Source organism: Paroedura picta, chromosome 6 (genome assembly GCF_049243985.1).
Source record: "Paroedura picta isolate Pp20150507F chromosome 6, Ppicta_v3.0, whole genome shotgun sequence".
In the NCBI taxonomy this organism is placed as follows: Eukaryota; Metazoa; Chordata; class Lepidosauria; order Squamata; family Gekkonidae; genus Paroedura; species Paroedura picta.
In genome coordinates, this window is record NC_135374.1 from 2719614 (window position 1) to 2740143 (window position 20530).

The following is a 20530-nucleotide window of genomic DNA, read 5'->3' on the forward strand; positions in this document are numbered from 1 at the left end:
CCTGGTAGAAGCGCTTACTACCGCAAAATAAAACTGGGAATTTTTATTATACATTTGCCTCTCACCGTTTCACACCTAGCTACCCATACTGCGGGGCCAAATTATGCCTGTGATTACCACCTGAAGATTTATTTATTTAGTTAGTTAGTTATTCATTTATTTATTGAGCCTATATAGTTCCTGGCCAGCTGGCGCGAGATGGTTGACATCAAAAGAAAACAATTTAAAACAGATTGGCCTATCAGGGGTAGTCAAATTGCGGCCCTCCAGATGTCCATGGACTCCAGTTCCCAGAAGCCCCTGCCAGTGAACGCTGGCAGGGGCTTCTGGGAATTGTAGTCCATGGACATCTGGAGGGCCGCAGTTTGACTACCCCTGGCCTAGATTGTCCACCCTAGCCTTCAAAATGGCCGCCCAGGCCCCGCCCACCTCACCTCCCACTCTGATCCGCCCCTCCCAACTGCTGCCCGGCCCCTTTGTGTCCTTGGTCTGGTCAGAGGTTCCGCCCCTTCTCCCTCAAGCCCCGCCCACCGTGCAACAATCCAGCTCCGGCCGTCGCCCTTGGCAACCGACCTGCCCAAGCAAGCTCAGGAGTCAGCCAGGCCCGGGGTGGGTGCCAGGCCTTGAATTAGAACCATTTCGGCCAACCCCCCCCCCTTTGTCCCTCTGGGGTGGAAAGGTCAAGACCCTCAAGCCTCACTGGCCTTCCTGCAAGGGCTGGCGTTCTCCACAGTTGGGGCAGTGTAAACACGCTTCCTTAGGCCTGTGGCGGGATTTGAGGCTGGGCTCCTTTTGCCGGAGGGGTCCTTGCTGTCAGCACCTGCAGGGGATGGTACAGAAGAGAAGCCCTCGACTTCTCCTTAATATTGGTGAAATGTCCTGCGGCTGAGTGCCGCTGAGCACGTGCAGAGTTCCTGTCCCCAAGGAGGGTTGATAACCTCCAGGTGAGGCCTGGAGATTGCCGAGAATGACAACTGATTCTCCAGAGGGCTTTGGAGAGAAAAAACTCTGTTTTTAAATGGTTTTAATGATGTGTGTGGTTGTGTTTTTTTTTGGGGGGGGGTGAATTTTAATGGCTTTAAAATGTTATTTTTACCTGGCATACTGTTGGGCTGTGTTAGCCACGTCTTAAGGGCGGAATTACAAAGTTTGTAAATAAAAAAGACATTAAAACCATTTTAATTGTGTGTGGGTTCTGTTTGCTTTCTGTGGGGGATGATTTTAATAACAACAACAACAACTTATTTCTATCCCACCATCCCAATGCTCAGGCTTTACAATGTGGTTTTCATGACTTTACACTGTGGTTTTACCATGTATACAAACTCCTTGTAAAGGCAGAAAAGCAGGATACAAATTTTGTAAATAAAGAAGAATTTTAAACAATCATTTTAATGTGTGGGGTATTTTTTGGGTGTATGTGTGATTTTAATGGCTTTACAGTGTGGTTTTGGCTGTAAGCATTAACCACCTTGTAAAGGCAGAAAGGTGGAGCACCAATTTCGTAAATAAAGAAGGCATTTTTCAAAAAATCATTTTAATGATGTGGAGGGGGGTGTTTTCTTTGGGTGTGTGTGTGATTTTAATGGCTTTACAATGTGATTTTACCATGTATACTCAGCTGTAAATGTTAACCACCTTGTAAGGACAGAAAAAACAGGAGACAAATTTTGTGAATAAAAATGAAGTCTAAAATAAAATTGTTTTCTTCCTTTCAAGGCTGTTCCGCTACCCTTTCAGGACAAGCAGACGTGCTGCAAGGCAAAAGGAGCATCAGGCCTTGGATCTGTAGCCAGATATTAGATCTCTTCCCATCCTGCTGCCAGAACACCCCCTGGACCCTCTGTCCCATTCGCCTAGCACCACCGCCTTCGGGATTCGCCCTTCTTCTATGCACACGAATACCACCACAGCCAAGCATACCAGAGACGGGTGCTCCTGCCCTCGTGGCTGGTCGTCTTATGCCCTCCACGTCTGCATGGGCATTTTCCACATGGCCATGCCTCATCCGAAGCGTAGATGGACATTGCGATGAACCCCTGAGGAAATACAACTACTGGTAAGTCAACGCATGTCGGAGAGTTGCCTGTGTTCAGATCTGCTTCTGCCGAAAAGTGAGAGAGAAGCAAGGTGAACAATGAGGGAAGCAAAGTTTGGCTCATCTCTTAACTGAAATCGAAGGGGTAGGTAGCTGGCATGGGGAGCACCTGAAGGGGGTCTAGAGCATGCAGAAGTGCCCAGGTTCTGTCCCCGGCATCTCCAGTTAAAAAGGCCCAGGCAGGAGGTGGAGAGTCACTGCCGGCCAGTGTTGGCAATATTGATCTGGTCTGAGTCAGATTCAATGTAAGAGGTAGGGAACATCTGCTTGGCCTGCACATGGGCCCAGATTCCTTCAGTCCCCAGGATCTCCAGCTGAAGGAATCAGGTGAGGTGGAAGGCTTCAACCTGAGACCCTGGAGAGCTGCTGCCAGTCTGAGTTGACAATATCGACCTTAAGGCACCTAGGGTTTAAGTCAGGGGTAGTCAAACTGCGGCCCTCCAGATGTCCATGGACTACAATTCCCAGGAGCCCCTGCCAGCATTCGCATGGCAGGGGCCCCTGGGAATAGTAGTTCATGGACATCTGGAGGGCCGCAGTTTGACTACCCCTGGTTTAAGTCATAGAGTTGGAAGGGACCTCCTGGGTCATCTAGTCCAACCCTCTGCACTATGCAGGACAACCAATTCTGGCCCCTATGACCACGGAGCCCAACTAGTTTTATCCTGGGCTGATTCTGCACTTATATGCTTTTTCTGGTGTGGATCCTGCTGAATTCAGATCGATTTGAACTCTGGTCTTCCTCCAACCATTCCCCCCCCCCCACAGTTGAAACAGAAAGTGTTCTGCACTTGATTGGGGAAGCTCAGCGGGCAGGGGGGCCAAGCCCAGCAGGAGCTTCTTTCTCTCTGCGTTCTGCTCTGGACCTGTCTGCAGCGTTATATTCTGTTACCTCGGTTATAGTTTAATGTTAATGTTATTGTGAAAAGCTGAGTTCCATGTACTGTTTTCTGCGTTTTATGTAAACTGCCCTGAGCCTCAGGGGAGGGCGGTATGAATGAATGAATGAATGAATTAATTAATTAATTAATTAATGGGGTTGGTCCTGTGGCACCGCACAATATTAATTATGCATGTGGCTTTCGAGTTCTTATTTATTAACATTGGGGCGTTTCCTGGGCTGGGAGAGACGGAGGTGAGAGGAAAGTTGTACTTATGAGATTGGTTGGGAGAAATGCTGAAGCTCCCCACTCTTCAGTGCTCCGTCAATGACCATAAACAGCCACTACCTTGTGTTCTTAACAGGAGGCATCAAAGGAAGGAGGTACCAGGGTTCCATGTTGGCCATTTAAATATGTGTTTCTCTCTCTTTTGTACTGAAATCTTACGGAGAGTCAGTGCTTATGGCACTCCACCTTCTGTCTCCTTATTAACTTCAGCTCTTTTGAAAAGGATGCTAAAATGTCTGACGGAAGAGTGCTTGCACTCAAAAGCTCATGCCTTGAATAAATCTTTGCTTGCACTCGAAAGCTCACGCCCTGAAGCATAGAACCATAGAGTTGGAAGGGGCCATGCAGGCCATCTAGTCCAAGAAAAGTGTGCATCCAACCTTTGCTTGAAGACTGCCAGTGAGGGGGAGCTCACCACCTCCTTAGGCAGCCTAATAAATCTTTGTTGGTCTTAAAGGTGCTACTGGACTCTGATTTTGTTGTTTTATTTTACCATTCTTATAATCCTAAGAGGAAGGTACTTCACCCTCATGATTTGAAGTTATCCTATTGGGAGGGCCAACATGGCAGCATAATGTCTTTCAGGGGATCTGATCTTCAGGTATTTGACAGGGTGCCATAGAGATGATGGCAAAGAGTTGTTCTCTCTTTCCTTGGAGGGACGGACCAGAACCAATGGGATGAAATTAATTTAAAGGAAATTCCATCTAAACATCCAGAAGGAGTTCCTGACAGTCAGAGCGGTTCCTCAGTGGAACAGGCTTCCTCGGGAGGTGGTGGTTTCTCAATATTTGGAGATTTTTAAACAGAGGCTAGATAGCCATCCGATGGAGAGGCTGATTCTGTGAAGGTGCAAGGGGGTGGCGGGTGACAGTGGATGAGCGAGAGGGTTGGGAGTGTCCTGCACAATGCAGGGGGCTGGACTAGATGACTCAGTAGGTCCCTTCCAGCTCTAGGATTCTATGGTTCTAGGGACTTGAGTTTCCATTGTGCGTATCAGACTTTATTACATTAGGGGAAAGTGTATTGAAGCTGGCAATTCCAGGAGGAGGAACGGTCTATGAATGGGGGAAGCACAGAATTAAACGAGAGGAGGAAGAGGGTAAAAGTGAAAAGTGACCTGGATATATGGGCGAATGTTCTCCGTCTCTTTTGTTGAACGTTTTCCAAAGAACGCCGAGAACAGGCACGGAAGGCTGGTTTTAAAATGCATCTAGACCGCAGAAGAGAATTTAACATAATTTGCATATATATATAAGGAAATAATAAAACGGAAGATAATGCCTTTTTCATTACTTCCGAGATAAAAAGAAAACAACGGTAGGAACAAAATCCAATCATACTTTTGACAATCAAAGAGCACAAACGCAGAGATGTAATCGGCTCCCCCATCCCACGCATAAAGGAAGGCAGAGTCATCTCATTCCGTTGCCAGCTTGAAATGGGTCGCCAGCTCTCTTTCGCAAAATCCTAACAAATCAAGGCCATCAATTCATTTTATTTTGGGGAGTGTTAACAACGGTTTCATGAGAAGAGGGGGTGGCATTCCACAGGGACCCCCTCCCCTGATAAGACAATAAGAGCCAAACTGAGAGCCAGTTTGGTGTAGTGGTTAGGAGTGCGGACTTCCAATCTGGCATGGCGGGTTCGATTCTGCGCTCCTCCACATGCAGCCAGCTGGGTGACCTTGGGCTCGCCACAGCACTAATAAGGCTGTTCTGACCGAGCAGTGATATAAGTGCTCTCTCAGCCTCACCCACCCCACAGGGTGTCTGTTGTGGGGAGAGGAAATGGAAGGTGACTGGAAGCCGCTTTGAGCCTCCTTCGGGTGGGGAAAAGTGGCATCTAAGAACCAACTCTTCTTCTTCTTCTTCTTCTTCTTCTAAGAAAGATCCCACCTGTCAAATTGGATGGAAGAGATTCTACCTGCCTTCATCCGTGGCCGTTTTGGGGCTACAGCCACGAAATGGCAGGCATATCGTCTCAGCTCCCTCTTTCCCCATAACATTGAAGTTTTGGCTAAAGGTGCTGCTGGGTCAATACTGGGAAAGGAGGGCTGGCAGGAACGTGGGTTGGGCCCTAGGAAGGCCTTTACGAGCATCCAGCAGCACTTCAATGGGAAAGGGGTGCTGACTTTGCAAAAGCCAAGAGATATCTGCCAAGTGGGTTAAGATCCTGCCTCGGACCTCAGGCTCAGCAGAACTGTTAGCAACTAGGCTCCTGCATTTTGTACTAGCTGGTTTCCAAATTGTCTACAGGGAGCCTGCGAAGAAGAAGAAGAAGAAGAAGAAGAAGAAGAAGAAGAAGAAGAAGAAGAAGAAGAAGAAGAAGAAGAAGAAGAAGGAGAAGAGTTGGTTCTTATATGCCGCTTTTCCCTACCCGAAGGAGGTTCAAAGCGGCTTACAGTCGCCTTCCCTTTCCTCTCCCCACAACAGATACCCTGTGGGGTGGGTGAGGCTGAGAGAGCCCTGAGATTACTGAAGAAGAAGTTGGTTCTTATATGCCGCTTTTCTCTACCCCAAGGAGGCTCAAAATGGCTTACAGTCACCTTCCCTTTCCTCTCCCCACAACAGACACCCTGTGGGGTGGGTGAGGCTGAGAGAGCCCTGATATCTCTGCCCGATCAGAACAGTTTTATCAGTGCTGTGACTAGCCCAAGGTCACCCAGCTGGCTGCATGTAGGGGGGTGCAGAATCGAACCCGGCATGCCAGATTAGAAGTCCGCACTCCTAACCACTACACCAAACTGCAGTTTACATACGATGCAGTACAATCGATATTCTCGCGGATGCACGCCATTTGTCAGGATGTCATGATCGCCCTCCTGATCTCCTCAGGAGTGTGAACTTAGAGGTTCAACAGGCCTGCGGGTCTTTCCACCCTCCCTAACCCCCATGTTCCTTTCATTTTCCTGTGACTCCCCTCCCCTGCTCCATCTTGTGTTTTATCTGTAGAGATTATCTCCCCTCCTGTGAAGAGCTCTCCCTTATCTATCTTTGTCCTTGGTTCACATAGTTGGGGTTGGAAATTTACTGCCAGGAATGGCAGAGATAGCAAACTGGATGTCTCCTGAATTCACGCCTTTTAGATCAAAAGTCTCCTCTATGGGAACTATTTCTCCCGCTTAAACTATGTCCCCCCCTATCTATAGACCCAAGGGGACCATCTGTGCTTGTCTCTGTCAATGTCCCTGTCCTTGCTGTGCTTTGTCCTGCTTTACCTTATGGAACCAACAAAGATCAACTTCTTTGCACCACATTTATATGGAGCCGTTCTCTACGAGGGGGTCAATTCAGGTCAGCCAGACCAGCCTGCAGTTCATGACACAGTTTCATTTTAACTGGCTGGATCCGGCAGTCGGGATCAAGCCTCACATTGGCCGATTACTGTGCAGGGTTAAGATCAGGGGTAGTCAAACTGCGGCCCTCCAGATGTCCATGGACTACAATTCCCAGGAGCCCCTGCCAGCATTTGCTGGCACAACCCCACTGATGCACTTGTGAATGTTAACACCGTACTCAATATGTTTACAAGCGTTGGATTGTCCCCTTTCTCAGACGGTGGACTCAGTGGGTGTTTTCCTTTCACAGTTTACACAATGCCCTATTTTTGGCATCTCTTCTCGTCTTTGTGTACTTGGTGCTTGTATTCCTGGAGGACGTTCCTCTGTGTATTCTCAATATTAAAGACAAGGCTCGGGGGAACCCAAGGGCCTGGAGGAAAACTGCAATTCCACACTGATTGCGTACCGCTCCTCCACATCCAGCAGGGTCCTCCAACTTGAGCGCAGAGTTAAACAACTCCCTGCCGGAGAGACAGAAGCTGCCCTTAATTGGACAGTGCTAATTTGGCACCCAGGCGAGGCGGTGCTCCTTCCCTGCCCGCCAGGAAGGAAACAACCATCCTGGTAAACAGCGGGCAATTGGCAAGCTTATTTTCAAAACATGTTTGCTTGGGTGGCTTCAGATGGGCACCGCGGCAGGAAAGAGTGGTGCAGATTGGCTGTCTCCTGGCGCCATTCCTCAGGAGGGCTTCTGCAGCAAAAATGCTGTCATAATTAATGTCCAGGGGCGGAATTATTAGGTGCCTAATTGGATTGCGTCCAGTGATGTTCATTCACCCTGTTCTGAGGATGCTGACTCGGAAGCATGAAGCAATTCAGATCGAATGGGGGTTACCTGGAGACCTCTGGGGAGATCTACCTGACCCGTATCACAGGCCTCCTAGTTGCGTGGCCGTGGAAAGTACCGTCGAGTTGTGGCTGACTTAGGACGAGCCATTGGGTTGTCAAGGCAGGAAATATTAAGATATGGTTGGCTGTCACCCACCTCCGTGTACATCCCTGGATTTACCAGTTTGGTGTAGAGAGCCAGTTTGGGGTAGTGGTCAGGAGTGCGGACTTCTAATCTGGCATGCTGGGTTCAACTCTGCACTCCCCACATGCAGCCAGCTGGGTGACCTTGGGCTGGCCACGGCACTGATAAAACTGTTCTGACCGGGCAGTGATATCAGCGCTCTCTCAGCCTCACCCACCCCAGAGGGTGTCTGTGGTGGGGAGAGGAAAGGGAAGGTGACTGTAAGCCACTTTGAGCCTCCTTCGGGTAGAGAAAAGCGGCATATCTTCTTCTTCTTCTTCTTCTTCTTCTTCTTCTTCCTCCTCCTCCTCCTCCTTAATGGTCTCCCATCTAAATACTAGCCTGGGCTGACCCTGCTTCGCTTCCAGCAGCTAAAACTGAGCTACAGAATGCCTCCCAAAGTGCAAAATAGTCATTGATAATCAGGAATAGCCGTACTATACTGCAAATTTGTGTACAGTAATACAAGTCTAATCCCCTAAATAGTTCAGGCAGAAGTCCAATAGGTCAGTTTCAACTGAAATCCAAATGAGGATCTGATAGTTACCCATTTTCACAGGGTGGATTCTACAATGGACCCAACAAGAATCTGTTCCACTTACCATATATACTTGTGTGTAAACCAAGGTTTTCAGCACAGTTTATAACACTGAAAAATCCCTCCTCTGCTTATACGCGAGTAATTGAATTAACAGCTCGCCCCCAGCCAGCCAATCACAGCATTGCGTTTTGCAACGGACTTTGGGGTGTTTTGGAGTTTACTGTTTCTTTCTTCTAGTGTTTCTTTCTTCTTTTATCTGAGGGGCAGCATTGTTTGCCTTTTCTTCTTGAGGTTGTGTTTCTTTTAAAAGTTGATTTTCACAGTTATTTCTTTCTGTTTTACCGTTCTTTATTTCAGTGTTTTGTTCTAGGGGCACTGTAGCTGTAGTTAGAGGAGTCCATTCTCCCAGTTGGGTAGCTGTTGTACTATGTTGCCAACTTCACGTGCTGTTGTTCTGCTCTGGTTTGCTGGCCTGGGGGGCGCTGTTTGGTTCTCCTGCCAGAGCTGTTTACACAGTGCAGTTCTTTCAGTGCTCTCTCAAGATGTCTGGCATCGAGAGAGGAAGGGAAAGTGATTGTAAGCCACATTGAGATTCCTTTGGTTAGTGAAAAGCGGGGTACAAAAACCAGCAGCTATTCATCCTCTTGAGTTTTCTGTATTTGTTGGGAGGGAGGCTGGATGGGAGAGTGTGTGATGATTGAGCATGGATTAAGCACTTAGGCCACCCTGTAAATTTACCAGTTGCTGCTGCATTTCCAACCCTCGCCTTATATGCGAGTCAATATGTTTGCCCAGATTTTGTGTTAAAATTAGGTGCCTCGGCTTCTATGCGACCACCATTCCTAGAATCCTAGAGTTGGAAGGGGCCATAGAGGCCATCTAGTCCCACCCCCTGCTCAACGCAGGATCAGACCTAACCATCCTAAAGCATACAAAAGTGTGTGTCCAACCTTTGCTTGAAGACTGCCAGTGACTTCCCCCCCTACCTATTTAGATATTAAAAGGCCCAAACAGTCTTGGAAAGACCTGCTTGTGACTTAGTTATTTCCTATGATAGATATTTCCTAAAAAGAGTTTTTAGACATGGTGGTAAAAAGTGCCATCAGATTACAGCCAGTATATGGCAACCCCATAGGGCAGGGTTGGACAAACTATGGTTCTCCAGATGTCTGTGGACTAGAATTCCCATGCTGGCAGGAGCTGATGGGAATTGTAGCTCATGGAAAATTTTAAACAGAGGCTGGAGAGCCATCTGAGGGAGAGACTGATTCTGTGAAGGTTCAAGGGGGTGGCAGGTGACAGTGGATGAGCGAGAGGGTTGGGAGTGTCCTGCATAGTGCAGGGGTTGGACTAGATGACCCAGGAGGTCCCTTCCAACTCTGTGATTCTACGATTGCTTTAGGATGCTTAGGGCTGATCCTGTGTAGAGCAGGGGGTTCGACTAGATGGCCTGTATGGCCCCTTCCAACTCTATGATTCTGAGATTCTATTATTCTATGATATCTGGAGAGTCCCAGTTTGGTTGCCTCTGTCGCAGAGTTTTCTAGGCAAGAGACAAACAGAGGTGGCTTTGCCATTGCCTGCCTCTGCATGACCCTGCTTAGCTTGTGAGATCGGCTAGCCTGCTCCATCCCAGTCAGGGCAAGAGGCAGTTTGCCTTTTCTTGTCTCCGCCTGGGTTTCCCTGGTGGTCCCCCATCCAATGACTAAGCGGGGCCAACCCTGCTTAGCAGCCAAGATCTGAAGGGATCGGTGTAGGATCAATTGTGACTTCTAGCATTCAGTCAAAACAGGACCTTCTCTGTACAAGAAGGTGTTTTCATGGCCCCATTGAGAATTAACATGCTATTTATTTCTTGTGCAGGATTAGGGGAGGCTGCTATACCTAGGGAAAGAACGGTGCTGTGCACTATAAGTGGATTAGTCCATATTTCAAAAGTTTTGAAGAATTCCAGTCCAATGGTCTCCTTTCAGGGCCGCTTTTGTCATTAATCCTCAGGAAACTTTCCAGCCTGTTTTATAAATCAGAGATTAATGAAAAAGAGAGAGAGAGAGAGAGTAATAAAGGGACCGTCTAATACGGTGCATGAATTATACATGTCTCACTTTAAACTTGGAGTTCATAAAAATTAAATCAGACACCTTAATGGCTGATATATTTATCTCTGTTCCCGGCTTGTGACTAAAATGAATTTGAGGATTTGGGTGACTTGCGGATGGACGATGGCCCACAACTAAGGCAGAGCCCTTGAAGGAAGTCAGTGTTTTGGGGGTACTGACCAACCATCAAGGCTTGCCCCCTCCCAGAATGACAACTGACCAGTTCCCCTGGAGAAAAGGGCTGCTTGGGAGGGGGGACTCCTTGGCATTGTCCCCCATTGAGGGTCAAGGATGCCAGCCTCCAGGTGGGGCCTGGGGATCCCCTGGAATTTCAGCTCCTCTCCAGACTGCAGAGATCAGTTCCCCTGGAGAAAAGGGCTGCTTGGGAGGGGGACTCTGTGGCCTTGGACCCCACTGAGGGTCAGGGATGCCAGCCTCCAGGTGGGGCCTGGGGATCCCCTGGAATTCCAGCTCCTCTCCAGACTGCAGAGCTCAGTTCCCCTGGAGAAAAGGGCTGCTTGGGAGGGTGACGGAGGGATGCCAGCCTCCAGGTGGGGCCTGGTGATCCCCTGGAATTCCAGCTCCTCTCCAGACTGCAGAGCTCAGTTCCCCTGTAGAAAAGGGCTGCTTGGGAGGGGGCTCTGTGGCCTTGGACCCCACTGAGGGTCAGGGATGCCAGCCTCCAGGTGGGACCTGGGGATCCCATGGAATTCCAGCTCCTCTCCAGACTGCAGAGCTCAGTTCCCCTGGAGAAAAGGGCTGCTTGGGAAGGGGCTCTGTGGCCTTGGACCCCACCGAGGGTCAGGGATGCCAGCCTCCAGGTGGGGCCTGGTGATCCCCTGGAATTCCAGCTCCTCTCCAGACTGCAGAGCTCAGTTCCCCTGGAGGAAAGGGCTGCTTGGGAGGGGGGACTCTGTGGCCTTGGACCCCACCGAGGGTCAGGGATGCCAGCCACCAGGTGGGGCCTGGTGATCCCCTGGAATTCCAGCTCCTCTCCAGACTGCAGAGCTCAGTTCCCCTGGAGAAAAGGGCTGCTTGGGAGGGGGCTCTGTGGCCTTGGACCCCACCGAGGGTCAGGGATGCCAGCCTCCAGGTGGGGCCTGGTGATCCCCTGGAATTCCAGCTCCTCTCCAGACTGCAGAGCTCAGTTCCCCTGGAGGAAAGGGCTGCTTGGGAGGGGGGACTCTGTGGCCTTGGACCCCACTGAGGGTCAGGGATGCCAGCCTCCAGGTGGGACCTGGGGATCCCCTGGAATTCCAGCTCCTCTCCAAACTGCAGAGATCTGCTTGCAGCACTGCCGAGATATCTCCTTTGGTCAAACTGCAAGAGTTGATAGCTGGAGGCTTTCGTTGCCCCACTTCCCTCCCCTTAAAAGCTCTTACGCAACTATAGGGCACGGATGCTCAGCCTGAGGACACAAGAGAGATCCTGTCCCTGGTTTGTGCTGGCAAGAGGAAATGCCCGAACACGTCTGTGGCGATTCTTCCTAACTCTTAGCAGAGAGTTGGTTAGGTAAGAGTCCAAGACCCTGGAAGTGCCCACATGGCTGCGGCAGTCCCACACAGCATGGCGAGAGGCAGCGTGGCAGAGTGGTTAGTGTCTCATCAGAACAGGATCCGGAGACTCATCATTGGCCATTTTGGGATGGGGGTGGGCGGGTAAACATAACAATATGGGGTCATATTACCTGGTAAATGATTAACACATTTTTAAAATATTTAAAAAAATTAATTCCCATTGAGTAATCAAGAAAGCTCAGGGTTTCACAAAGCCCTGGTTGAGACAGCCCAACAAACAGTGGCTGCCTTCCAAAGCAGGCGACCTGGGCCCATTCTGCACCCGAGGATTAATGCACCCTCAATGCACCTTAGAAGTAGATTTTCCCATCCTGCACAGGAAAATCCAGCTGCAAAAGCCCACTGAAAGGGCATTATCCTCCATGTGCAGAGTGAGTCCTGTTCTCTGTGTGTCAGTTATAACTCCAGGACATAGAATCATAGAATCATAGAGTGGGAAGGGGCCACAAAGGCCATCTAGTCCAACCCCCTGCTCAACGCAGGATCAGCCCTAAGCATCCTAAAGCATCCAAGAAAAGTGTGTATCCAACCTTTGCTTGAAGACTGCCAGTGAGGGGGAGCTCACCACCTCCTTAGGCAGCCCATTCCACTGCTGAACTACTCTGACTGTGGTCTGACTGTAGATCTACCTGCCCCACTTGGAGGTAGGCCTACTTGGAAGCCCCCTTTCCAGGATTCCAACCTGAAGGGTGCGGCCCCCTTGCAAGGATTGACCCTGATTCATGTGTCCGGGTTTCCTGGCCCTGGGGTGAGACTTGTAGGCAGGCTTCTGTGGCTGCTTCTTTTCTCCAGGTGAACTGACCTATGATAATCCCAGGTGAACCCTGACCACCAGGTGCAGGATGGTCACCCTAAGGCAGCTGAATCTTTGCATCATTAATGTCAGGGGTAATTCTGGGAAGCCGCCAAACCTGCTGCTGGGAGGAGTATCTGCCGTGGGAGGAGACCCAAGGCCCCCCGGCCAGCTCAAGTCAGTTAAAACTGTCTCGCGGAAAATTGTGCGGCAAGTTAGTGGCAAATAACTTGGCCTCAACATAGAATTACATCCGAAGCGTTCTCTCATTTTTATTTTTCAAAGTGACCTTGAGACGCTCGCCTTCGGTGTTTTTGAATACTCCGGACCACTGGATCGTCCAATTCCGGGACTGCATTTTGAAGCTTTGCTTTCCGTCAAGGGCAAAATCTTATCCAGGGCCTGTAAATGTCTTTCCTCCCCCCTCCTTGTAAAGCATTTAATCACACCCGATTCACTTGTCCATAACACCGCGGCTGTGTTGTCGCCGGAAGGACAAGTGTTCTAAAGGACAGTTATCAGTAGAAAATTGGGGCTGTCCAAGAAGATGGATTTGTGTTTTCTGGGTGGCTACTGGGGTGGAGGGGAAACTGGCATACTGGTCATGGCTGGTGCCTGTTTATTTTTAAATTTTATGCCACTTTTCCCATGCAACCAGGGTGGGATTTGAGCCATTTGAGCGTTCCGCAGGGCCTGCAAGACGGAGCTCTTCTGCCAGGTCTTTGGTTGAGGCTGGGGCAGTGAGGAAGATCACTGGAAGATCAGCACTCCCCCCCCCCCAAGGCTGGGGTTAGCACCTGGATATTGCCAGCTAGGCCCCCTCTCCTCCCCGAGAGTGGGAATTAGTCTTGGGTGCAGGGCCTGTGTTATTTCGCCTGTTCGATGTGTATTTTTATATTGTATTGGTATGTCCTTTTAATGGGGTTTTAATGGGACTTTTAATGAGGACCTTGTGACCTGCCACGAGCCATTGCATGGAAGTGGCAGGATATTTATTTGTTTGTTTATTATATTTATATTTATATACCACCCTCCAAGAAGGCACAGGGCGGATTACAGGGAACAAGGAAATATATAGATAACACACACACACACACACACACACACACACACACACATAGAATCATAGAATCATAGAGTGGGAAGGGGCCACACAGGCCACCTAGTCCAACCCCCTGCTCAACGCAGGATCAGCCCTAAGCATCCTAAAGCATCCAAGAAAAGTGTGTATATTTTTTTCCTGATATCTAGCCTATATCGTTGTACTTGAAGTTTAAACCCATTACTGCGTGTCCTCTCCTCTGCAGCCAACGGAAACAGCATCCTGCCCTCCTCCAAGTGACAACCTTTCAAATACTTAAAGAGGGCTATCATGTCCCCTCTCAGCCTCCTTTTCTCCAGGCTGAACATTCCCAAGTCCCTCAACCTATCTTCATAGGGCTTGGTCCCTTGGCCCCAGATCATCCTCGTCGCTCTCCTCTGTACCCTTTCAATTTTATCCACGTCCTTCTTGAAGTGAGGCCTCCAGAACACACACATATATAAATCACATAAATAAAAAAATAGAAATAAATAAGTTAAAATGATCAAACTCTTCAGCTGAAAACCCATCCACAAACAGCACTCCAGAGCAGGCCAGTCACTTATCTGTAAAGTATTTTGAACGCCAGATTAGAGCCAGGACGGGTTCCGTGCTTGTGATGTGCCGTCTCCTGAGAAGAGGTGGGGAGACCCTTCCCACTGCTTGCCTCCCAGAACAGCAAGCGGATGTCCATATGCAGAAGGCCCCAAAACCAGAGATACTTTCCTGGAAGAAAATCCCACCCATGTTAATCCGTTTCAGACTGCAGCTCTAAGCTGCAAATCCGTTTGTAATGGAGTAGAAACTATAGGAGCTTGGAGACAGAAAGGTTTAAAAAGTAAAGGAAATTAGGGGCCAGTTGAAAAGAACAAGAGTCCGGCAGCGCCTTCAGGACTAGCAAAAGGTGTGTCAGGGGACGTGCTTTCACGAGCCATTGCTCACTTCCGACACGGCTAGAGTGGGAGTCCATCTGTCCTTCTGTCACAAGGTGCCTTCCAGGGAGGTCGATCAAGATGGGTGGCTTGAGTCTGCCTGGAGCAGGAGAAAAGAGCCCTTGTCCAGGAGCACCTTCAAGACTAACCAAAACTGGTAGCAAGGGAGGAGCTTTTGTTAATGACCCCGACTTTTTTAAATACCTGGCGTCTGAAGAAGAGTGCAGTGACTCACTAAAGTTCACATGTTGTCACATTTAAGGCTCTATTCTGGCTCTTTTCCACTGCTAGAGATGGAGAGTAACACAGTTACCCATCTTGGTCTGTCTCCAAGGAAGGGGCCCAGTTGATCCGGATACTTTCTGAGATGCAGAAACTATCAGCTGGGGCAGGAGCTAATTTTAGTGGAAAGATCTTGGAGCCAGATTCTCAAACCTGTCTGTTATTTTATTTATCTATTTGTTCGTTTATTTATATTCAGATATCTATACTGCCCCTCACGACAGGTCATCTTGGGGTGGTTTACACATAAAACGAACAAACAAAAAAATACAGCATCAAAGCCCATAAAGCCCTTAATTATACAAAACTAAAAAGCACCAAGAGAAAGAAGACGGCACATTTTCTACAGCCCAGGAACTGTTCCAGGCCAGCGTGGGTGTTCCTATAATCCTGTCCATCCGGGCAGGTCATGCATTCTGAACCTGTCGGATTGTCCTTCTTAGCGGCTGCTTCTCAGCCGGGAAACTGAGGCACAAAGGAGGCAGATGAAGGCTTCTGCCAGTTCTTCGCCTCCTCTCGGCTGAAGAATTTCAAAGTGCAACTCTTGGTCTTTAGATGGTGGCATCAGCGAGAAGCAGTTTAGGAATGCTCAGCCTCAGGGAGGATTTTGATTGCTGTCCATTTCACATCATTGTTTCCAGTTGTGACTCAGGAAGTTCCCCTTTCTTTGCTGCGTCGTTTCTAAAACATGCTCTGCAGGAGATGCATATTCAGCTTTGTGACCTTGTTTGAAATGCCCTTTTCCCAAGCAATAGTGGTTAAGAGTGGCAGCTTCTAAGCTGGAGAAGCGGGTTCAATCCCCCGCTTTTCTACCTGCTGGGTGACCTTGGGCTGGTCACAGAGCTCTTTCAGTCTCACCTACCTCACAGGGTGTCTGTTGTGGGGAGACTCCTTTGGGAAATAAAAAGTGGGGTACAAAAAAGGCAGTTCTTCTCTTCTAGAATCCTAGAGTTGGGACCTCCTGGGTCATCTAGTCCAACCCCCTGCACTGGACAGGACACTCACAACCCTATCATTGACACTGTAACCTGCCACCCCCTTGAGTCTTCACAGAATCAGCTTCTCTGTCAGATGGCTCTCCAGCCTCTGTTTAACAATCTCCAAAGATGGAGAACCCACCACCTCCCGAGGAAGCCTGTTCCACTGAGGAACTTCTCTAATTGTCAGGAACTTCTTCTGGAGGTTCAGACAGAATTTCTTTTGAATTAATTTCATCCCATTGGTTCTAGAGCAAGAGAGAACAACTCTGCTTCATCCTCTACATGGCAGCCTTTTAAATACTTGAAGAGGGTTCTCAGATCCCCTCTCAGTCGTCTCCTCTCCAGGCTAAACAGACCAAGCTCCCCCAACCTTTCCTCCTACGTCTTGGTCTCCAAATTGTTCACCATCTTTGCTGCCCTCCTCTGGACACGCTCCAGTTTGTCTACATCCCTCTTCAACTGGGGTGCCCAAAACTGAACACAGGACTCCAAGTGAGGCCGAACCAGAGCAGAGTAAGGCGGTACCATCAACTCCCGTGATCTGGACACGATACTCCGTTTGAAGAAAGGATTTTGCACCATCACTTCAGGAGGCTTTCATGAACAGTGCAAAACAGGGTTGCCAGCTTAAGCTTGGGACATTTCTGGAGCTTTGGGGGTAGAGCCTTGGGGGTGTTTGGAGAGAGGCGGGCCCTCAGGCTCCTGATATTCCACCCGCCCTCCAAAGCTGCCGTTTTCTCTGGAAGAACTTATCTCTGTAGTCTGGAAATCAGAGTTGTAATTATGAGAAATCTCCAGGCCCCACCTGTAGGGTGGCAACCCAAATTTGAGCCTAATTGTGTGGAAAACCACAGTAGCTGTCTGTCCGAATCTCATTGCAGTCGACAGAAATTGCTCATCAGGGCACCCTGGGTAACGTGATGCGACTTCCATGTTTTGATCATTCAGCTTGGACAGTGGATTGTAGTTGAGATCCCCCAGCCCAGCCCAGCCCACCCCGCCCTGCCAGATGCATTCTTTGAGGGTGGACGGAGACCATGAGACGGAGGCTGCATTCTGTTGGTGAGGCTATTCTGCTTTCTGCACTCTTTATCAGCTGCGGGGGAGACTGGTCAGTCCGGGCTTGCTTTGACAGCCTCCCCAAGGCCGTCCCTCCCTCCCGTTCATGGCCTTTCAGTCTCAGGCCGCACTCTGCCCAGGAGATGACTGTGCGAGCAGGGACCTCCCCCACCCAAAACACACACACACACACACACACACACACACACACACACACACTGCCTCAGGGCAGCATGCTCCCTGAGCACAGCAAGCAGTCACTTGGCTAGAAGGAACTGTTCGCTCCTTACTCAGATAAGCGTTCTGCTTTTTGCTGCCCCCTTTCATGCGTGGGTGGAGAATGGAGATGAGATATTGAGTGTGTGTTTGTGCGTCCTTCTGCTGTGGTCTCGGTGGCCCTGCCAGCTCTTTGTTTGCGTCCCTCCCTGCTTCCCTGTCCAGCTTCTCCTTTGGGCACAGACCTCGGGGCACAGGCAGGCCCTGGCTTGCAGCTGAATCCAATGTTGGACGGATTTGCTCGTGGGTCCACCACATTGCCCCATGCCACTCTGGCCCCAATCCTTCCGGAACGCGCATTTACCACCCCTCCCCCCGCGTCATGTACTCAGCCGCCGGTGTCTCCCTGCCGCAGACCCCGGCCTTACTTGTCTTTGGGTCCGGACTCTGTGGACTCTTCTTCTGTCCCTCAGACAATCATGCGTCAGCAGGATGCGCAAAGGGGAGCACAGACTTCTTTGACTGCAACTCATTTTCCTCTGGGCCGGAGTACTGGCAGCTTCTCTCCCCCTTCCCCTGGGATTGTGCCTGGATTCTTACCGCCCTGTCCGTGGTTCTGGCATCGGTATCCCTAAGCGGGGTGGAAACAGAGAGCTGGATATTGACCAAAATGGTCTGATTTGGGATAAGGTGTGGTGGGGGGACACGTAACTCCGTGGCAGAGCCTCCACTTGGCATGCCCTCCCCGGCATCTCTGGTTAAAGGCGGTGGCAGGAGGTGACATAAGAGACCTCGGACTGAGACCCTGGAGAACTGCTGCCGCTCTGAGAGAACTGCTGCCAATCCTGGCCTCGACAGACTGATTCAGTGCGCTGCAGCTCCATCGGTCTCTCTCCGTAACCCACGCGAAGAAGCTGCCGCGCCTTGGCGCCTCCAGCCCGCCTCCTTCCAACTGACTGCAACGCTTGGGTCTCCTGGGTCCCACTCCGACCCTTCCTCCACTGGACCACGCTGGCTCTCAAAGGTGCACGTGGAGTAGAGAGGGCAGCCTGGCAGCCCTCTTGCAGAGCAGTGGATCCGCTCCCCCTCACCAGGTCCCCAGGGAGTGAGCCGGACGTCTCTCAGCCCTAATTTCCCACCCCAGCAGCAGAGGTTCTCTCCCTTCTAGGAAGACGTCAGTGACGTCCCCAAACCATGCCTTGCGGGTCAAGCCCAAAACATGTGGATCTGCTTCTGTGCAGCTGGGTGCTGCCGTTAAGGCAGGGGTAGTCAAACTGCGGCCCTCCAGATGTCCATGGACTACAATTCCCAGAAGCCCCTGCCAGCGAATGCTGGCAGGGGCTTCTGGGAATTGTAGTCCATGGACATCTGGAGGGCTGCAGTTTGACTACCCCTGCGTTAAGGACACACCTGCCGTGGCTGATTGGCACAGGTCCCAGTCGTTGCCTCTGGAAGCTCTTTGGGGCTTGGGGAGGAACAGAGAGAGAGAGAGAGATTGTTGACAGAAGGGGCTCCTCAACCTCTCTGAGCCGAGATCCCAAATGTTGTGCAACAAAAGCGAGGGGGGAGGGGGGGGAAGGGACAGTGTGAGACCTGCGGCATTGCTGAAAAGCGTGCCAGAAAATGGGAGGGAATTGAGCCCTGTGCACATTTCAAGAAGGGAAGGCAGGATAGAGTCTCTTCCTGTCTCTGCTGGAGACTCGAGTGAACCTCCCTCCAGCCAGCCAGCCAGAGGAGCCACCCACCGTGCAGAGGCAGCAGGAAGACTCTGGGGAAGCAGGCCTCGCGGCTGTAAGTAGTCCAGATGTTTTGGCAGGAGTGATGAAAGTCTCCCAAGCCTTAATGCCAGGCCCCCTCGTCCCCCCAAGTGATAAAGATCTCAGGAAGGCTTTGGAGGCCCCTTCATGCCTGCAACAGCTGGACCGAGGATGGCTTTTTTGGGCTGAGCTTCCCTGCCGGGGCCAGACGGACTTTTCTGCAAATGTTTCTCCAGCGCTGCCGTCTTCCGTGCCTTCCTGTGGGGGTTGCCAACTGCGGGGTGGGAAATGCCTGGAGATGTGGAGCTGGAGTCTTTTTTTGGGGGGGGGGGTTGGGACAGGCTGTAACTGCAGAAGGAATTAAGGAGTGAAGCTGTTCAGCCCTCTCTTCATCATCTGTTGTTATTTCACTTTCTTGTCCTCGCAGTGGTCCTATGGTGTCCCTACTCTTTTTCTTCCTTGAAATATAACTAAAGAAGCCTTTTTTTAAAGGCTTGCTAGCCTAAGCTCACATTGAGCTTTAGCTTTTCTAACACTCCCCCTATAATTATTGGTTTATACTCATCCTTGGTAATAAGGCCTTCCTTCCTTTTCCCAAATGACTCTTTTTTATTCCTCAAATCCTTTGACAACTGCTTATAGAGCCAACTTGGCTTCCTTAGGCGCCTTCCATCTTTTCTTCTCAAGGGAATTGTTTGTGATTGAGCCTTCAGTATATTACTTTTAAGAAACTCCCAGTCCTCTTGGACTCCCATCTCTTTAAGTCTTTCTGACCACGGGACTCTACCCAACATACCTTTAAGTCTGTGAAAATCAGCTTTCCTGAAGTCATAGAATCATATAGTGGGAAGTACCCATAGAGGCCATCTAGTCCAACCCCCTGCTCAACGCAGGATCAGCCCACAGGATCCTAAAGCATCCAAGAAAAGTGTGCATCCGACCTTTGCTTGAAGACGGCCAGTGAGGGGGAGCTCACCACCTCCTTAGGCAGCCTATTCCACTGCTGAACTACTCTGACTGTGAATTTTTTCCGCTGATATCTAGCCTATATCGTTGCACTTGTAGTTTAAACCCATTACTGCGTGTCCTCTCCTCTGCAGCCAACGGAAACGGCATCCTGCCCTCCTCCAAGTGACAACCTTTCAAATACTTAAAGAGGGCTATCATGTCCCCTCTCAACCTCCTTTTCTCCAGGCTGAACATTCCCAAGTCCCTCAACCTATCTTCATAGGGCTTGGTCCCTTGGCCCCAGATCATCCTCGTCACTCTCCTCTGTACCCTTTCAATTTTATCTACATCCTTCTTGAAGTGAGGCCTCCAGAACTGCACATAGTACTCCAGGTGTGGTCTGACCAGTGTCGTATACAATGGGACTATGACATCTTGTGATTTTGATGTGATGCCCCTGTTGATACAGCCCAAAATGGCATTTGCCTTTTTTACCGCTGCATCACACTTCCTGCTCATGTTTAGTTTACAATCCACAAGTACCCCAAGGTCTCGTTCACACACAGTGTTGCCTAGAAGCGTATCCCCCATCCAGTAGGCAAGCTTTTCATTTTTTGACCCAGATGCAGAACTTTACGCTTAT

At 49.9% G+C, this 20530-nt stretch overlaps 1 protein-coding gene and 1 long non-coding RNA gene across 3 annotated transcripts in view; both read left to right on the forward strand.

Moving 5' to 3' along the window:
* Window positions 1-557: 557 nt before the first annotated feature.
* On the forward strand, window positions 558-16969 carry LOC143840585 (uncharacterized). Its single transcript, XR_013232238.1, has 3 exons — window positions 558-944; window positions 1720-2059; window positions 16856-16969. It is a non-coding gene; the product is annotated as an uncharacterized LOC143840585 (long non-coding RNA).
* A 1890-nt stretch (window positions 16970-18859) lies between these two features.
* SLCO2B1 (solute carrier organic anion transporter family member 2B1) overlaps window positions 18860-20530 on the forward strand; it is a 53270-nt gene continuing 51599 nt past the window's right edge. For both annotated transcript variants that reach the window (XM_077341162.1, XM_077341163.1), the window contains exon 1: window positions 18860-18973. The gene's annotated coding sequence lies outside the window, so the exon portion shown is untranslated. The remainder of the gene's footprint in view (window positions 18974-20530) is intronic.